Source organism: Pocillopora damicornis, chromosome 2 (genome assembly GCF_964200805.1).
Source record: "Pocillopora damicornis chromosome 2, jaPocDami1.2, whole genome shotgun sequence".
In the NCBI taxonomy this organism is placed as follows: Eukaryota; Metazoa; Cnidaria; class Anthozoa; order Scleractinia; family Pocilloporidae; genus Pocillopora; species Pocillopora damicornis.
Window position 1 is genome coordinate 30,592,457 of NC_142671.1, and position 7,469 is coordinate 30,599,925.

The 7,469-nt window shown below is 38.2% G+C and overlaps 1 pseudogene; it reads left to right on the plus strand.

Annotated features, from left to right (window-relative positions):
- The first annotated feature begins 3,561 nt into the window (after positions 1-3,561).
- LOC149050813 (G protein-coupled receptor 54-like) lies at positions 3,562-4,925 on the plus strand (annotated as a pseudogene).
- The last annotated feature ends 2,544 nt before the right edge of the window (positions 4,926-7,469 follow it).

Sequence of the window (7,469 nt, forward strand, 5' to 3'; positions counted from 1 at the left end):
TACTCAACCGTACGAGTATTAGCGGCGAAGGCCCAAACTGGCGCAATATCTCGTTTAAATTTAATGTCTTTTGTAAGATAGATTATTATGCTAAAGATCCTTTGTCAATTTGCATCTGAACGAAAGAGTGTTCCTGCAGAATTTTTTTTAAAACTAAATTAGCTTTCGTTCTCGCCAAGTCTTCTCTTTTGCGCCTGAACAAAAAGGAAAGAAACTTTCCGTACGTTTTTGTCTTCAAAAAAGCTGAAGATAAATAATTGGGTGGTCCTAGCTGTTAGCGTCAAATTATTTCGCAGATGCTGGTTTTGAAGATAATTTTTCAAAAAAAGGAACTCCTATACTTATTGTATAGCGCCACGCAAAAAACTTTTATTCTGGCTGCTTCTTTTGATATCAATGCGACATGACCTTAACAAAAACTGAAAAAAAGGCTGTATTCCTAAACTAAAATGGTTAGAAAATGTAAAGCTGCAAAGCGCCGCGTCAAAGCGCTATTCCTGTCCCCTGTCAATCCACCACCCATCAAACATAGAATGAACTATATTATGAACAGTTAGACTAATGGAGACTGGTGAGGAAATTTATTGCACCTTTAAACATAAAGGCTAAAGTTGACTACAGATTATTGAAGTAAAATTAAAGAGACAACGATAGGAAACTATATCAATTAATTCATGAAAGAGAGCTTTTGGTGTGTTCTCTATTAAACAAGTATTTACTCCGGCACTGTCTTGACCGGCTTTAAACTACCCCCTTTCATCGAGAGACAAAATCGGCAAATCGATGTCGGATTTCCATTAAAAATAAATATGATGCAAAGAAATCTTTTATGAATTTAGAGTTTTGGTTCTGGCGCGGACTTTACCCCTGCGGTTGCTTCGCTTCAAGCATATATTCTTCTAAAATTAAAGTTAATTCATCGTCCACTATTGACAGCGCGCATTGCAGAACCGTCTCATTATTTCATTGTCATGGATCTGGCAAAAATACGTGAGATCATTTGCATGCAATTAAACTTCGATAGGAGGGCTATGAGGTAAAAATAAAATTGACCTGAAGGCAACGGTTCCATAACGGAATTTTGACATTAAAGTGATCCAAAATGTGACGTGTGCTTTCCCATGATTATGCAGGCTATGAAAACACAGTGTAAGGCAACAAATTTATGTGGAATTTGTCTCCACTTTCTGTGCATTGTTACGATCAACCACCATCGAATTCTAAATGACAAGCCTTGCGTTGAAAGACGCCATTGACTCAAGGTTAAATTATGGTTTTTTTTTACTAAACTTAATTGCGTGTTATTTGCAAAGTGCATTATTTTTTGTCGAACTAATAGAGCCTACTGAAGTTCTGTCATTGATTCACAGCTGTTCATGATCAAGAACAAACCGACAAATTCACAAAGAAGTAAACTGACATACTTAGAACATAATTTCGCATTTTCCCCAGATTTCCTTCACTTTCCTAGATTTTCCTATATTAAAATTGTTCATTCTACCGAAGGGTAGTTTCTCTTTGGTTCGTCACACTGTTCTTGAGACCACTTGGCTAATTACTTACTCATTAAAATGAGTTTTAAAATACGGAGCACCTGCCTTAAGATTCGCGAGAAAGTGCAAAACCTCCTTTTTAAGTAAATATTGAATTTCCGCATGTAAAGAGGGTTTCCTTTTTGTTTGCTTGTTTTGTTTTACTCAAGTTTATGAATTAAAATCAACGAAGAGATCTAAAGCAAAAATTATTCATAGAACGGACGGTAAATGACATGTGACATGTCCTAATTCGATTGTAAATGAATAATTGTCCCTATTCAATAAATTATGGGTAACATCCATAAAAAAATACTATGCCTCTATGTAACTCAACACACATCTATCATATAAGGCTCACTTTAAAGACAAATAGCTTCTAAATGGTGTTCATAAGTTTGACATCTTGACTGAGCTCTAAGTGGTTTTTTTTTTTTGCTCTTTAAAGCGGAAGACGTAAGCCCGTGTTTACGTGCCTTGGAAATCAATATGAGGCATGTTGGATTTGAGATCCATTTGAGAACTCCCACATGTAAACGTTTATGTCTGATATTCCTTTCCGGCTGTCGAGAAGAGATGCAACCGAGACCCGCATCAATATTCATATCAAGTCATTTTGAAATGGTTAAAAACAGAGGTGATCAGGAATATGCTCTTTAGTTCATCACGGTTCATCAGTCTCGGGCCACTGAATTCTATCTCCAAAGGTATACCGTGTTTCTTATTTTAGATCAACCTGAAAAAACGCTTGGATCAGTGCGGTTGAAATGTAAATTTTACCCTTTTTTTAATCTTCCTTTAGTACTAAGAGGCTACAAGTCTATTTGCTGACAGCGGACTTCAGTGCATTCTATCGCAGGTACGTTGAGTTGCCATGAGACGTTCAACGCTTCTTAACTGACAATAATTTGGAGCAAAACAAGTTGACTTTGTAAGGCGAATATATCTGCAGATTGATTTCCTGTTTCCAAACTAATACTAATAACGTTACAGTCCATCAAAAATAGTTATATACATGCGCCAATGGTGTCTTTAATAGGATATCATACATTTTTTATCGTTTCTTTCTGATAATTTTTGCTATTGGTATTATGCGAACAAATGAAGGAACCGTGTAGGAAATTGAAAATAATAATAAAAAAAACTGTTTCTGAAAGTTATCTTTATTCATCGGGACAGAAAACGACAAATGAGAAGATGACAAATTAGAAACGCTTTCGTCCTCAAGGCAAACCAACGACGAAGACCAGTATTTATATATTTTAAGGATGGGAATACTTAATAATGCTATGCAGAAATGCTTAACCATGACTTCATTACTAAGGGTGCGTTCCTTTGGGAGGATCCGGATTTAGATTTGTGATACAAGATCGCACAGTGCATGAAAGGAACGACGTTTCAGACGAGCTCTCAGAGAACTCCAAAAAGTACGCTATTTTAAGACTATGCACGTGGGTTAGTGAGCTCTTCCCTGAAGGGTTCGTCTTATTGCACGGGCTTTTAGCACGCACTATTCATTAGAAGCACATTTTTTCATGGTAAACTGAAACGATGGAATTAAAACAGAAGCAAATATTGATTACGATATGGATACTTGGGAACCCTGAATGACTGCGATCAGTGGCCGATCGATTCAACATTACAAAATCGATTTTATTTCGAGTTTATGGCAGAATTTGTGGAGCGATTGCCAACAATCTTTCCGGTCAATATATCAAGTACCTACGTGTTTAAAATCGAGCACCGCTGGGCAAAATGATTAATGTCGGATCCTTCGCCCAAAGGAACGCGTTGGATCAGTGATTTAATGATCCGTCTTTAGATCACGCACATCAGTGATCCGATGAATTCTTGTCCAGAGTGGATTTGATAGATCACTGATCTGAAAATGGATTTGCTCGAAAGGAGCGCACCCTAAGATTTTTTCACTAAGGTTATTTATGGAGAAAATCCAAATGTCCTGCTGCATTCCTTTTCCTCTTTCTAGTATTTCTGTTCCTGTTTACAGCTTCAGTGACGTCCTGAAATATCATCCACACAACCAATATGAACTTTGTTAAAAAAAAAAAAATTAAATGTTTTATTTCCTTTGAATTCACAATCAATTCCTCTCACCACACCCCAGGTTGGTATCGAATAAGATTTTAGGGGGCCATGGGTGTTCCCTTTACTGATTATTTATTCAGTAATAATAGTCTTGTACTATTAAACTTGAGCAACAGAAAAAACAGGAACTAAAGGTGAAACCAGATGCAGAGTGGATTGTTATTACAGTCCTCTACGCCATCACGATGCTCGTAGCGTTTACAGGGAATGGTTTCCTCATCTACATCGTGTGGAAGAAACCTGAAGTCAGATCACTGACAAGCTTCATATTCGTTAACATGGCCATCGCTGATTTTCTGGTAACCCTGGTTGTGATGCCTTGGTCAATTTCCGCAATATATACAGACGGTTTGTGGATGATCCCGGGATTATTTGGAAAAGTCATGTGCAAAGGTGTTGTATACACTGCCTACGTCACTATAACAGCATCCGTCCTCTGCCTGATGTTCATGGCGATCGACAGGTACTATGCCATCGTTCATCCCCTCCGCCGCCATCTTTGGTTTCGAAAGACTAAACTAACCGTTCCATTTATTTGGATCGGGTCACTGGTCTCCATGTCCATTTTCCTTGTTTTTCAAACTGTGGAGGACTACAATAATTCTTCCTATTGCATGATATCTGTTTACATCTTGGGTGATCCAGATAGGGCTCTTCGAGGAATATACCTCCTCCTTTTCGTCGTCAACTATCTCATCCCCTTGGTCGTTATTTCTTTTCTATATACCATCACTGCATGGAATTTATGGTTCCATGTTGCACCTTGAGTGAATGCTCTGAGAGGAAATCGAGCACAACTAGAAACCTCCAAGAGAAGAGTGGTTCGGATGCTCATTATTGTTACCTGTGCCTTTGCCCTTTGTTGGCTCCCACCACAAGTGGTCCACATCATTTACGTCATTCACGCATCTAAGGCTTACCTACATATACAGCCGATTGTCAGCTTTGTGTGTTTTTGGTTTGGACACGCTAACAGTGCCGTTAACCCATGGCTGTACATTTTTCTGAGTACCAAGATAAATACGGCATTTACTAGGATCGTCAGTAGAAAAAGCAACTGGTTGCCTTCAAGTCTCGCCATCAAAACATCAGATGCCGTCTTACCACCTAAAGATGAAGCAATCCAGAAAGAATCAAGAATATAATCCCTCTCACAACGTAAAACTTTTATTACCAATTTGGTAACTGTAAAATATAAACTCGCTTAAAACGGATTTGCGTATTACAAATTATATGATATAATACAAACACCTATATACGGTTTCATAAAAGTTACTGTAGTAATCCGAGTAATTTCATGAGAAATTGGTAATTGCAACTAATTTCGACAAAAACTGTTTTATCGGCTGGTAAGAATAAAAAGGGAGATCCGTTGCAGAGTGAACTATAGGAAGAAGCATACTGGCAGTGAGGCAGTGTGGTGAGGGTGCTGAACTAGTGATCTGTTGGTCACGGGTGAAAGCCCTCTACCTTATTACTCGTTGGGTTTGTTCTCGTTTTTCCCTAACGTCGATTCCTTGACTCAGTTTGTACACAGCCAACTGGTGTGCACTCTGCTGGTTGGGATTTCCAAAACACTATGATCATTTACAACGTCTGTTTTCCAATTTGATTGAAATGGCCATGAGAGCCCTATGGGTTATTGATAAAAAAGGAAACACTGACATGTTTCTTCAGTGCTCCAGGTAGCGTTAAGTAAGCGTATTTGCATACCGTTTTCACGATAATAATTTAACAACTATTCCAGTTTATAATAAGCTGTTTTGAAAGGAGATCTGTAACAGCCTTCGGTTATGACATACACAATTAAAGCAAAAGAAATGCTTATGGACGAAGAATCGTCTCTTTCCGTTTAGAGTGGAGCGCGCTCATCACTTGGCCACCAGATCTCCCTTAATGTTGCAATGTTTATTCTTTTTATTTCGTTTGAATTTGTTCTGAAATAACACAATCTTGAAAAAAAAAAAAAAGACCAACTGAAAAGGAAAAGGGAAAATTAAGCTAATATTAAGGGGCTTGGACATCTCAGAGGAGTATAGAGAAGGAGTTCAATTTTCAGAACTATCTAGCAAATTTTTTTGTGGTTGTCGTTGTCAAACGAGGTATTTCACAGTCATTACCGGCGATCTAGCTAATTAGCGAACTACCTAATTAGCGCGCGCGAAAAGCGCAATTCACCTGTCCGCTAGACACTAATTTGGTTTGTTTATTCATAATTTTCTCATCGATACTAACCAATCGTTCCTCACAGTTTTCTTTTATTCTGTAGCACACAATGATAGTTTCAGCTGAAATCCAAGTGAAAGCTCTGTGTAATGGGGCGTTAATTTTGTTTTTTAGGTTTCAAGTGTCATAGGGACAAAATGGGGACAATATGAAAAAATGAGATTTTCAAGGGGAGCTCGGCAATCCCTCGACAGAATACCATAAGAAAATATGCACTTTATTTAAAAACGAGCAAGCAGCTCGGAACCTGAAAAAAATAATCTGAGACTTCGTTAAGAATTTGAACATCAGACCTTCCCATGGTGCCTTAAACTACGAAGCTGCGCTACAAGCCAGTCAGCATAATGATAAGATCGGCAATCAAATTACCCTAAATATTCATCAGAAACTTTCGAGGGGGGAGGGGAGGAGACAGTTTGTAGGTGGAGCGGGAGCACTCGCCTCCTCACATGTAGTTGTGGCCTTAGTTCGACTCCCCAGCGATTCTAGCGATACTTGTGGGTTGACTTGGTTACTGTTTTTTTTCTTTCGCCATCCTAATTTTTCCCCCAATATTGATAAAATCTATATAATATTTGGATTATCCAGAAAAAAAAATGGATTCCCGTGAAGAATATAACCGCGATTGCTCTTGGAGAAGAGGTCGAAAAAAAAATACAAAACAAGGAACGTCTGAGTGAACACGACGAAACAAGTATCAAATTCCTAAAAGAGACCATCAAATTTCATTTTTAACCCTCCAAGCGAGCACTTTATTTTTATAGCAGGAAAGGGTGATTGGGAATATTATTTTTCCGAGGGTGGCGGCAACAATATAAACTGTAAATGTGTCCGCAAACCCTCGATGATGTACCTCTGGAACAAAGGCACATTTGGTTTTTCTAGTATCACCTTGTTATTGTTTCTTGCTGAAGTAGTCATCAAGGCTTTTAGGTCTAATTAAGTGTAATCTTGGAGAGCTAAATATAGGTTTTATGTCTCATTTAGTTGCGCATTTTAGAGCCCCAAACACACTAGCCAAAGGTACCGGTTCAGTTAATTTCTTTGCGATGCACAGAACGCCACTGCCTTCTTAGTTCCCGATTGCTATGTTCTGAAGGCTGCTCTTGTAGACTAACTTGTTGAATTGTAATAAGTCAATACAGGGATATTTTGGATGCGACCTCCCTTTTAAAAGGCCTCTATGGAAAAAGAAAGTGTTGTGAAGCGCTATTACGATGCAAGGTTTTTTAAGGTAACCATGCAAAGATTGTGCCAGTCTTACCCCCTTACAATAGGTTTCACTGTTGTCTTTCTCTTTTAGTTGTTCGATTACTCGAACATGGATTTTTGTTTCTGAACTGGTCTGGTCGTGTTGAGGACTTTATTTTGAGTTTTTTAAATTTCAATCGTAAAATTTTCAGCTAACTATTGTATAGTCATTGTGCGAGTCTTATCAAGTTCAGAAGCCCGCAAGGTGGAACTCGTAATTTTAACATTAACAATAGTTTGTGCTGACTCTATTTTTGAGGCTTGTTTCTCGAACAAAGACGTTCGTCGGTGGTCATGTTTGGATGTGTTTAGAGAACTTGTATAAAAAATACATTTGACCGGGTCAAAATTTTG